Source organism: Gekko japonicus, unplaced genomic scaffold (genome assembly GCF_001447785.1).
Source record: "Gekko japonicus isolate JY-2015 unplaced genomic scaffold, Gekko_japonicus_V1.1 scaffold744, whole genome shotgun sequence".
Lineage (NCBI taxonomy): Eukaryota > Metazoa > Chordata > Lepidosauria > Squamata > Gekkonidae > Gekko > Gekko japonicus.
Genome location: NW_015165258.1, coordinates 58081 through 70771, shown reverse-complemented (window position 1 = coordinate 70771; position 12691 = coordinate 58081). Strand labels below are relative to the sequence as shown.

Genomic DNA, 12691 nt, shown 5'->3' with positions numbered 1-12691 from the left:
CCTGTTATTTCTGGAATGCAGAAAAGTGTTGTTGTTGTTTACAGGATGTGTATGCTGCCTCTTCAGAACCTGTCTGAGGTGGCGTGCAACTAAAGCAATTTAAAAAACAGCCAATATAACAGTAAAAGCCAAACCCGCCAACAAAACCAATCAATAAAAACGTATCATGTAACTCCTTTCTTTCTCTGTCTCTCATAGGGACTGGCTACATAATCAAAAGGCAGGAGGTAAAGCTTTCCCTGACTATACCACTTCCTGCTGCAAGTGACACACACTTGAACACTCTCCCACACTCAAACAAACGCCCTCCTCCTTGCTTCCTGAAAGACAGCATTTCAGGGTGAAAGCTATGCTAGTTTACCACGTGAGGATGGGGAGCTGATGGGAGGGCATTCCAATGTGCAACTCCCCATCTGACGTTACTTCATGAGAAAGCCACACAGATAAGGCGGCGATACACAAAACCAAAAACCAAACTTAAATCACTGGTGATTAGAAGTGGGCTGCTGCTGCTGGATCACAAAGAGTTTAACACAAGGGTAAAAACAAGACAGGATAGCACAATTCAATTCTTATCTTAACTCTAATAACTAGTTTATACTAAATAATAACGGCACATCATTCATGTTCCATACTCTACGGACAAGGACAACTTATTCATACTTAGACCATACTGGAAACATGCATGGAATGGGATAAAAAATGACTTGGAGAAACATAATAAACCGTGTATTGATGTTTTTGTGAACACAATGTCGGACGAGCCTTCAGCTTCTGGAGAGAGTGTTATTGCTCACTCTTCCATCGAAACGGGCTGGAATTGTTTCCACCAATTCCAGATGTCTGCCCCAAGTTGGCCAGGAAGGGGAAAGGGAAGTGGTACAGTCCAGCCAAGACCACTGGAATCCGCTGATGGTAGAACTCACCTACATGTTTTTTTCCCCATGATGACAATTTATTCCTAGAGGCATGAAGTGAGGGCGGGGGCTCTGGTTTCTATGACCTCAGCCTGTTCAGCATTACAACCACAGAAGGTCAAACGCACCAACCCTCCCCTCTCGGCAGGAGCCCTACAGTCTCTCTGTGGTACAGGCATGTGGGTGGCCCAGTTGCCATGACATATGCCCCTCCCTACCATTTTCCCTTCACCCACCAGATTAGCCAGACAAATGGGATCAAAACACAAGAGCTAAGAGTGCTGGAAGATCTAACTAGTGATAAACTAATTAAGCTCCCTGGTTCCAGTCTCCACCCCACCCACCCCCGAAAATTTTCTGGCTATGGGCCTGGGTATCATTTTTGCTGGATGCAGTGTCAGAGCCCAGTGCTTCTAAGCTATCTGCAATCAGAGACAGCTAAACCAGGTACTCATCTGTTTCAATTCTGGTAATGGAGAATACTTCCTGACCGACACTTCAGTGGTGAAACCACACCCCCTTTCCACGATCCTGATGGCCATCGTATCCCTTAGCCTAGCACTCCTTTGGTGACATTCCCTCCTTCCTAGAACTTTTTTGTCCTGTTTGCATGTAATAGTGAACATATGTATATCCTGCATATACATGAGTACGTCTGTTTGTAAGAAAGAGTCAATGTGCATTCACTTTATACATGAAACTGGGGACCAGGACCTGGATAAATGTACCATTTCAGTCACATGCGTTTACACAAGTAAAAAGAAAAACCACGGGTTGTATGCATGTTGTGGACAGGGCTTTTGTTTCTCTTAATCATATGGTCTTCTAGCATATACCAGAGGAAAGAAGGGTCAGGAAGCAATTTTTCTCCAGGCCAGTTTGGCTGGAGAACCTGGAGGTTTTTTGTCATCTTTTGGGCATGGAACAGCAGTCACTGGTGTGTGTGTGTGGGGGGGTATTTGCATTTCCTGCATTGTGCGGGGCGTTGGACTGGATGACCCTGGAGATCCCTTCCAACTCTATGATTCTATGCCTCTCTGAGCATGTGTAAAGTACACTTCCTTCAAATCTGACTCCTTGACTAACTGGGATCAAGGCCACCTTGAGTTCCCATCGGGGAGAAAAGTGGGGTATGCATGGTGTAAATAGATTATGGAGGGTTTGGAGTTAGAATTGTAAGCTACCTTGAGCTGCTAGGGAAAGTATAAATATGTTATTAATTAATTAATTACTAAAAGGGTAATTCCGGTCAATCAGGATGAAGGCCAAACAATGCATAACCAGTCCACTTTAGTTACATGATGATCACTGAGAAGGCAAATTGAGGTGGTTGAGACAGCAGTCACAGTATCACACGGGTGATCCCAGCCAATCAGGGATCATGACCCAGTAGGCAACTAGTGGGGAATGGGGAGGCACTTGTCAGGAGAAAAAGAAAGGCCCAGGCCATGTTGCTGGCATTGCACCGGAAGTGATGTCATCACACCAGCGACTTCCAGGTAACGCTCTGGTATTTGGGCAAAAGCTCTATGGCTTCTACCATACAGTTTTAGCCCAAATACCAGAGCGTCACCCGGAAGTCACTGACATGATGATGTCACTTCCTGTGTGATGCCAGCAACGTGGCCTAGGCCTTCCTCTTTCTATTGGTAAGTCCCCTGCCAGGCAGCTGATTGGTGGCTGGGGAATAGAGCATAGCAGGACTGGGGGTTCTGGCAACTCTGTGTATAAACAGGCACAGGGGTCATTTCCTGCAGTAGCGCACAGGAGTGGAGCTCTGGCAGTAAAGAGCCCAGGGGGCGGGCACATGAAACAAGCCCCACCCCCTGCTCCCAGCAGCCCTCAGTCAGAGCAAGAAGCAGCTAGATAAGGTGCAGAGCACCTTTAAGACCAAGTTTTATTCAGGTACAAGCTCTCCCTCCTCTGCGAGGACAGAATTACACCCAGTGGAGCCTGAGCGGTGGGTGCTGCCTTCTGACACACCTCCAGTGATGTCAGGGGGTGTGGCATATGCAAATAAGTTATGCTAATGAGCTCCTGCACCTCTTTTTCTACGAAATGACCCCTGAACAGGCAGATTTGGCTATGTGACGATATTGCAAATAAAGGCAACGGAAGTCAAGAGTCAGCCTATAAATAACACCTTAGTCAGAAGAAGCTTGCCATGCTAAACTGCAATGACAGGAACTGGGCCAAAATTCAAAGGGGGGGGGAGAGATATAAGTATATAGAGTTGTATAAAGCTTAGACATAGTCTGAACTAAGCACCTTTCCCGAGAGAGTTCTTCTACAACTTTGACTGCAATGCAGTGAGTGTACAGCTCCCTCAGGGACAGGGTCATCAGAACATTAACATCCCACACTAGGAATCCCGGGAAATGTATTTTTTCCCCAGACTGCCTGTCTCCATACCCTTGAAAACGACATATCCCACGGCCCCTGGCACCAGGCATACACATTTCTTCCAGTGTTTCAGACACGGAGGGGGAGGGGAGCCTCAGAAAGTCTTCCAGAAATGTCTCCCAGTAGCTGCTATTGCCATGTCCAGGCCAACTGGGAAGGGATCTGTGGGATTTGGTTTCAGAAACTCAAAAGTGGGGCATTCAGAAGTTCTATTGTGTTCTTCAGGATGTCACTGGAAACATGACCACTTCTGAATTTTGGAACTGAGCTCAGAAGAGTTAAGTTCCAGTGGGGGGGCAGCCCCGTTTGCTGTGCCCAGTTGCAAATGGAGCGATGTGGTATCTGCCTCTCACCAGTTTCAGCTCCACCGGCTAAATGCCACTGCATGCCAACTCTCCAGCCGGATCAAATATTAAATACAATTGTCCATCACCTGTCAAATACAGTCAATTATGTCCGTTGCCAATTATCCTCGGATGTCAAGCACAGATGGCAAAGACTATCTGGGGACTATTTGTCATGACAATTCACATCTGAGACAGTTCGAGAGCAACTGCTTTCTAACTGGACGGCCTGGAGAGAGAGGGCCCGCGGATTCCTTTCACTCTTCTCCCGCACTCGAGCTCTCTTCGGCATGCAGAATGGCTTTTATGCTATTGTGAGGAGACTTGTGGGACAGCACCACCACCCCGGTTCTGAATGTGGACAGGTGTGCATAGCCTCTCTGAGAGGCAAGACCTTCCAATTAATCAGGCAAAGGGCTGTTTCATCTGTTTGCCAGCCAAGAAGAATGCAGCCCAGAAGGGCGGGCTTTGGCATGCTCCCTGGGCTCTCAAAGTGTTTTGTTGCCACCCTAGGCAAAAATGCAGACTAGGAATTGGAGGTCTGAGTTTCTTCCCAGTAGCCCTTTCCCCTTGCATCATGAGTGAATGTAGACAGAGGAAGAGGTTGTAGGTGGCACATACAGGTGGAACAATGCATCCCTCACCTGGGGTTACCAAACTCAAGGTGGGGCCTGGAGTCCTCCCAGAATTATAACTGGGGATGCCAAGCTGTGCTGGGCAACCAGGAGAAGGTTTGAGAGCAGGGACATTGAAGGGGGGCCACAACATTGTGTGCTCCACTATGTCATGTCTGGGGGAAACCCAGGCGTGATGTAGGGTAGCTCTAGGACTCCTTAGAAACTCTATGGTTTAACCACAGAATTTAAGGCAATTTCTAGAGCGACTCTATGTCACGTCTGGGTTTTCCCCATAAATGACGTAGTGGCCTGGCAGCCCTAATCACAACTGATCTACAGACTGTAGAGACCAGTTTCCATGGAGGAAATAGCAGCTTGGGGCGGGTGAGCTCTACCATATGGGTGGGCTCTTTGTCCCCACTGAGCTCCCTTCTCTCACCAAAACCCATCCTTCCCAGCAGGGATTCCAGGTCTTCTCGTTGCTCTGGCAGGGGGATTCGATGGGCATTCCAGGGGTGGACAGGGGCGTCACATGATGCCCCGATGCAATGATGTCACCTGGAAGTGACATCATCATGTTGGGGACGTCATGTGGGGACGCTCTGGTATTTGGGTGAAACTCTATGGTTTTTGGCCCTCAAACCAAATACCAGAGCATCGCCACGTGACATCCCCGAAATGATGACGTCACTTCTGGATGATGTCATGGCATGGGCAACATCTCTATTTATGGGTGGAGTTTCCCCACCGGCCAGCTAGTCTGCGGTGGGGTGGGGAGAAGCCCCTGAAACCAGGGGATCCCCCACCCAGACCTGGGGGCTGGCAAGCCTACTTCCCAGGCATCTCCCCCCAAACTCCAGGAATTTTCCAAACTAGAGTTGGCAACCCGACCTTCACTCTTAGCCCCAGATAGGATTTGTGACACGGTATTGAGTTAGATCCTTCACAAGGATTTTACCCCTAGTTGTGGTCTTGCTTTTATTGGTCAGGGGTGAAGAGAATGACCTCCAGCCGAGAGAGGGAGGTAGAAGTTATAATCATCTCCACCCCCTCCCTGCTCCATTGCCTGCCGGGCCCTGAACCTTTTCGGTTCTGCCAGCCCAGACAGCTGCCTGAACCACCTATTGGACTGGGCCATCATCCCCGGCTTTTTGACCAATTGATAACTGCAGTCGGGTGCTTCGCTTCCCTTGATGCCTTTTTGGCTTTGATGTGCAGCCCTTTGAAGTTGTCTGGGTTGCCAAATCCCATGTCCACAGCTTGAAGATTAAAGTCACTGTGCTGAGCGCATGACAAAGCACTGGTGAATCACCCTGTCATCCGCTGGCAAAGGAAGCTGCTTATTCGCTGTAGACAGCCAGGACCCCGTCCCTCTAAAGGCCCAGTAAAGACAACCCATACTAGTCAGCGCTTTCTTAACTGTGCCACTTTGATGTGCAGATGACACAGGGAGGGCATCTGTGAATGTCAAAATAAATAGCTGCACCAGACGTGTGTGTCTGTGTGTGTCTGTATCTGTGTGTGTGTGTCTTGGTCTGAAGCAGTAGAACAAATTTTGAGCCCAGTGGCACCTTTAAGATCAACAAAGGTTTATTCAAGGTATGAGCTTTTGTGTGCATCATACCTTGAATTAAAAGTGCCACTGGACTCAAAATCTATTCAAATCCTGGTTTGCCTTGACCAATACCGGTTTCACAACCTTTGCTTTGTGGCCAGGGAGGACGATTCTGGGTACAACAGAACTAAACCAGGATGTCTCCATTCATCCATTCACACACACACACAAACATTATATAGTAAGTAAGTAGTAAATCAACAGTAAATCAGAGTCATGGGAAATCAGTAGCAAATAATGGTTCATTTTTTTCAAATATAAACTTACATACTTGGCTACTTTTTGGAAATCCCCCTAAATTATTATTATTACATTCCATTTGTATACCGCTCACCCCCTGAGGGCTCTGAGCGGTTCACATTACATTCAACACAAGCCAATCCTAACCTAGGGCCACATACAAGGGAGAGAGTGACTAGCCTACTAGGCACCCTTGTATCTAGTTGAAGTGTGAAGAGACTACAGAGCTTAGCTGAGATACAACTCGTGTTTGGGCACAAAGTCAGCTTTGTGTCCTGAGTTGTAACGGTTAAATGTGTACATGTTCCATTTTGGATCCTAGCTGTCATAGTGTCTGAGACTTCATGTGTACCAAATTCCAACTTTCTAATCACCGGGCAATACACTTGGGGCCCTCCATTCTTTACATTTAACCTGGAGGTCCTGGTGTGTAGGTGTGCCAACCTGCAGTTTTCCAAGTCACAAGACAGCATCAATTATTTCAAGTGCCCCACGAGTTTGAACTGTGCGTTTGATACTGATGTAAATTTTAGCTCATTTAGGAAATATCAATAAGCACAATTGACAACCAGAGCTTGTGGCTTTGGAAAACACACACACCATTTCTAAAGACTGGGCCAACACCCAGGGTGCACAATGTGGTGTTGCCATGTACCACACAATGAGCAGTGATGCTAATAAGATGTCCTGAACGAAGTGCAGACCCTTTGGGAAGTCATAGGAGGGTTGTCTAGCCAATGCTCGTTCCAGATTTACCATATATATATTTTCTAATACATTTTTTAAAAATTCTCTAGGCCTGCAACAAATTGTTAGACAATGGACAGACCTAAATTTTAAAATGTTCCATTGCAGTAAAAGCCAGGTGAGTATACTTCAGGCAGTTATGTGGAAGTACATTAAAAAAAAAAAAGCAACATTTTAGAAGAGAAAAACACTGGATTTCAAAGCACTGAGGAAGCTTGTCCCCCTTGCCAGTGTGGTACAGTGGTAGGAGGGTTGGACAAAGATCTGGGAGACCCGGGTTTGAATACCCATTCTGCCATGGAAGCTGGCTGGGTGACCTAGGGCCAGTCTTAGCCTAACCTACCTCACAGGGCTGTTGTGAGGATAAAAATGAGGTGAAGAGAATGCTGTTAAGCTGCTTTGAGTCTCCACTGATGAGAAGAACAGTGGGATATAAAAGAAATACTTCAACAGACTTCGTAGTAAACCGTTCTGGATCACAACAAGCTTACAGTGGAGTAGGGGAAAGAAGAAACAGAAAGAGGAAGAAAAGGTGAATCAGCTCAAGGGAAGCTCTCTGGACGAAATAAGCTAATCTGAGGTCTGAAAAGTTTTCACTTTTCGAGGTGATACACGAACCCTTCGTGGGACAGCAGAACCTTTCAATCTGATCTGTGTTTTGTGGCACAGAGGTGACGTAAGCAAGGAAAACTTGCACGGTTTAAAGATCCAGTCTGAAGTGGCACGTCTGCCATGACAGACCTCTCTACACATTTACACTTTGAAGCTTTTAAATCTTCCCCCCCCTCCCGTTACTGTAACACGCCACAATTTAATTGCCTCCGTCTGTCTTTGAAGAGAGACGTTGCTTAATTGCATCAAGGAAAGAAACTTTTGCAGGAATTAAATTGGTTCCTTTTCTGCTTCAAGTTTTCTAATTGATGATTTGGGGGCTGCGGTGTTTCCTGTCCTCTGTTGCAAAAATGGATTTAATGAATGTTAAAAATTTGTAAGGGCGGTAGAACACCTTCTACCAGCAAACATTTCACTACGAGTTAGCATGGAATGCAGGGCTGGATCCCTGCTCAGAAGCAATGTGCTTTTTTCCCCCCATCAAGCCGCACCTGACTTTCAGCAACTCCATAGGATTTTCAAGGCAAAAAACTTTCAGAGGTGATCTGCCATTGTCTGCCTCTGTGTATGCAGGCTCCTCAAGCCAGCTCTGCCACCAGCCACGTATGGTGGCTTCTTAGGGGCTCAGTTGACCCAGTTTTTGCCACCTTGGTCTACAAATGAAAGGCTGCCTAGTACTTGGCAGGCCACTGTACACGACTTGGTAGGTTCCATCTCCTTTGGGGGCCACAAAAGCCCTTTTCATATGTTACAGAGAACACACACATCCTGCATGCACATGGATACATTTGTTTGTAAGACAGAGCCAATGCATGTTCACTCGATCACTTCACAAATGAAACTGGAGGACCAGCTCCCCGGATAAATGTGGAGTCTGGATCACACATTTAGCTATAGATGCGTTGAATGAGAATTATTCAGTGCATAGACAAAGAAAAATCATGGGTACCTTGTACAGTTTGTACATGCAGAACAAAGTTTGAGTCCAGCGGCACCTTTAAGACCAACCATGTTTTATTGCTTCAGACCAACACAGCTACCCAGCTGGATCTATCTTTATACATGTGTTCACAATAATTTGTGAACAAGGCTAGATTGTATGGCCTGAAGACAGAGGTAAGGCAGTAAAAAACAGCAATCTGAAGAACACAGACAAACAGCCCATGGAAGCAGAGTGAAACCAGACGGGACCAAGTCAACACCACACAAAAACAAAGATGCTCATTTAGGGGAGCCGTTGTAGGAAATAACGAAGGATGGCGATACCATCTCGGAGGGTAAACATGAATGGCAGCCATCCGTTTTGGAGCTCAGCATCTCCCTTCCTGAAAATTTCGGAGGGGGCTCACGCCCCGCCGCCCCCCCCAAGAAGATTACGCCTATGAATTGCTCATTTAGGGGAGCCATTGTAGGAAATAATGAAGGATGGCGATACCCTCTCAGAGGGTAAACATGAATGGCAGCCTTCCGTTTTGGAGCTCAGCCTCTCAGCGCCAAGCAAATATTTGCCACAGGTTTGTGTTTTGATAATCAGCCATTGGCATTCTGGTTTTCTGGAGGTGACGGACATCAATGAGCTCCCCTAGAGGTTACTCCACAGAGCAAAAGAGATCAGGGTCTAATTGGGTTTTTGGGATGCACACCTCCCAAATACTACAGCATCACCTCTGGGCATTATGAAAAAGAAACAGTCAAGATGTATGGATGGAGTTCCCCCCCCCCAACAGCAAACCGTAGGCATTTGCAATGATTTTGCTTGCAACTAAAGACCTCGGGCTCATGAATTGCCTCCAAAGACATAATTAAACATCCCCGGAACTCCTCTCATCTCTCTCTCTCATATCCTTTGCCTCATCACTCTCCCTTTTAAATAAGGAAGGCATCCCACCTGACTTGGTGGAGCAGTGGGAACAAAATAGGGGGGAATAAGTGTCACTCTGATGCCACCTCTCTTCCAACACAGATCAGTTTTGAAAGCACAGAGTTTTGGGTGAATCCTAGAGCCCTGCGTCAACTTAATGGTGTCACTTACAGGTTTGAGCTAGAAGTGAGGTCACAGCATCAATATGATGCCATTTGTCATTACTCCACACACACCCCCACACACACACACTTGTCTCCTAGTGGTTGCCAGTGCTGAGTGGGCAACCCAGCATCCCACATGCAGATGGACTGGACAGGAAGAGAGAGAGGTCCAGATGGTAGGCTTGCCATTTGTCTGCCCAGTAGTGGGTAACCTACTGCCCTAGGCCCCAATCTCCTGCCCTCAAGAAATTGAGGAGTGGGGGAAATAGAAATAATAAAATAATGGTCTCCACAGTGATGCTCCAAGTATCTCTCAAGTCTCTATGGTCTTTACCACAGAGATTAAGGGAAATTCCTTGAGTTTGACCTGGAAATGCCATCACGTCCTGCCCCAAAATCCATCCTCCTCAGGCACCACCCTCAAAATCTCCCAGTACCTGCCAAGGCAGTACCTTAGGCTGACTAACCCCATTCATTCACTATGATTTTGGTGCTTCCACTTTGCATAAGGGGAGAGCACACTACCTGTGATCTGATACATGCGGTCACCCTCACATGTTGATTATAAAAAAACCACAATAAGTTTAGTACATGGAGGTAGCTTTGAATCTGCCTAAGCCCCTTTCAACGCCATCAATGCTTGTAGCCATCATTGCAGCAATTTAACGGGATGCTTAAATAGATAAATACACAATGCCCCGAAGCAAACTCTTAATAGTGCATTCCTAAACAGAGCTCAGCTCCTGCCAACCTAGCAGTTCGAAAGCAAGACATTGCAAGTAGATAAATTTGGTGGGAAGGTAACAGCGTTCCGTGCGCCTTGGTGTTTAGTCATGCCGGCCACATGACCACGGAAACGTCTTCGGACAGCGCTGGCTCTTCGGCTTTGAAACGGAGATGAGCACCGCAACCCTAGAGTCGGATTCGACTGGCTTTCGAGCAAGGGAACCTTTACCTCTACAAACAGAGCTACACTTCTTCTAAGACCATTGGATTCTACTCAGGATTGTCCAGTGAAGCTTGCACCAGATTTAAAAACCAAACAAAGCAAAACTAGAGTTGGACCATGAAGGGGGGGGGGGGGGGGGAGATCCACTAGTCATAAAATTTTAAATAGAACTTCCAAGCATTCAAAGAACTTTACATCTGGTATCTCAGCAGATTTTACAACAACCCTAGAAGGTGGGTTATGGTTATTATCCCCGTATTGCAGACAGGGGGACTGAGTGTGAGGGAATGGGAGCAATCCTAAACAGGTCTACCTGGAACAAAATCCCACTTGATTCAATGGGACTTCATCCCTAAAAGGTATTCTTAGGATTGCACCCAATGGCTTGCTTACATCCGCTTAGTGCAGTAGCATGATTTGAATCAGGGACTTGGTTTTGCAGAGTCTTCTTTTGTCTGGCCAGTGTGGCCACAGCACCCTGATCAGCAGCTGCTGCAGCAGCTATTATTATTATTATTACTATTATTACTACTACTATTACTACTACTACTACTACTACTTATTATTATTATTATTATTATTATTATTATTATTATTATTATTATTATTATTATGGTGGAGCCGGACTCATCTTGAAAGAGAGAGAGAGAGAGAGAGGAAAAAAGCCAGCCAGCCAACAGGTTCAACTAGTTCAAAGCCCTCTTACCTGGAGAGTAGCAAGAAGAACCTGCAAGCCACTAGTTTCGCACTCGGCCATGGTGCTATGCCCACTCAACTCCCTCTCTAAGCAGCAAACCACCGAGCGGGTTGCCAAGCCAAGCCGCTTTGCTTCCGTTCCTGTCTCCTTTCGGAAAGAGAGAAGCTATACCCCGGCTAAAAATCAAAGCAGTGCAACTCTAGACACCTCCGTGCAAGAGATAGATGTACACACACGCATGCACACCCCAGCCCTGGTCTCCCGTCCCCTTGGTGCTCCCCTACTGTGACGGAGAGATTAATTACTATATAAAGAATCCGAGGGATTAAGCAAAGCCCTCTGCAAAAGGTCTGGGTGTACGGTGTGCGGCCGGAGGCGTGCAGGGTGGGTAGCGATGGCAGCGAGAAGGAAAGCAGCCACAGACCCCCTGGCTAGGCAAGCCCAGGGGAGGAGGGTGATCCGCAGGCCTGGCTGCCTGACAGACATTCTCAGCTGACCAGCTGATCAGTTCCAGAGAAAGCCCCCGGAGGCCAATGCGCTCTGCCAGCTTCGGTCCTAGTGAAATTGGAGACACCAAGCAGAGAGGAGGCGGCCTTCAGCACCAGCACGACCCAGCCAGGGAGGGACAGCAAAGACTTCTCACGCTGTTGATGCTAGATGCTGTTTGTTAACCCTGTCTGCATCTGTTCCATCCGCTGACCGCTGAAACCAGCAACAATCCATTCAGACAAAAGAATCTGCTCAGCAGCAGGTCAGTTTCTAAAGTTTTCATACTGGACTGTATGGCTGCAATCCTGAGCACTGTGACTAGGGTTGCCAACTCTGGGTTGAGAAATTCCTGGAGACTTTGGGGGTGGACCCTGGAGAGGGAGGGGTTTGGGGAGGGGAGGGGCCTCAGCATGGTACAAAGGCTGAGAGTCCGACCTCCAAAGCAAGCATTTCCTTCAGGAGAACTGGTCTCTGAAGTCTGCAGATCCGTTGTTATTCCAGTCGTAATGACCAGGCCCCACCTTGAAATTGGCAGCTGCAATACCTCACACACCTGAGAAAGCAAGTCCCATTGAATTCAGTGAGATTTCATCATGAGTACCCATACTTAGAACTGCACCATAAGTCTCCTTGATGAATTTTTAATTGACAGGCAATTTTGATAGAAAAGTGAGATAGGGTTTTCTTATAAAGAAAAATACATAAAATCTCTTTAGTGAGCAAAGATACTGGAAGTTGAAACCGTAAGCCTTAACAAACGCCCAGTGGGGATTCCTCACGCTTTCCATGCTGCCTCTAAGAGTAACACAGCTGATAACATACTTTATGTCCTGCAGGGTATTTTTTTTCCACCTTTCTTCTCCGCTTTGTTCTCAAACCCTTTGTTCTGAGAATACCCAAGTGACTACCATCCAAGCCTGGATATGTAAGAACTGCAGATCAATTGTAGTCCCCCACCCTTGCTCCAGACAATTAGGCCTGACAATTAGGCTTTGAAAGATTACAGACTGCTAAAAGAAAAAAAATCAAAATTAAA

At 46.8% G+C, this 12691-nt stretch overlaps 1 long non-coding RNA gene across 1 annotated transcript in view; it reads right to left on the bottom strand.

The window, feature by feature from the left end:
• Positions 1-11252, bottom strand: part of LOC107109524 — a 35211-nt gene extending 23959 nt beyond the window's left edge. The window contains exon 1 of the long non-coding RNA XR_001482479.1: positions 11176-11252. This is a non-coding gene — a long non-coding RNA (uncharacterized LOC107109524). The remainder of the gene's footprint in view (positions 1-11175) is intronic.
• Between the last annotated feature and the right edge of the window lie 1439 nt (positions 11253-12691).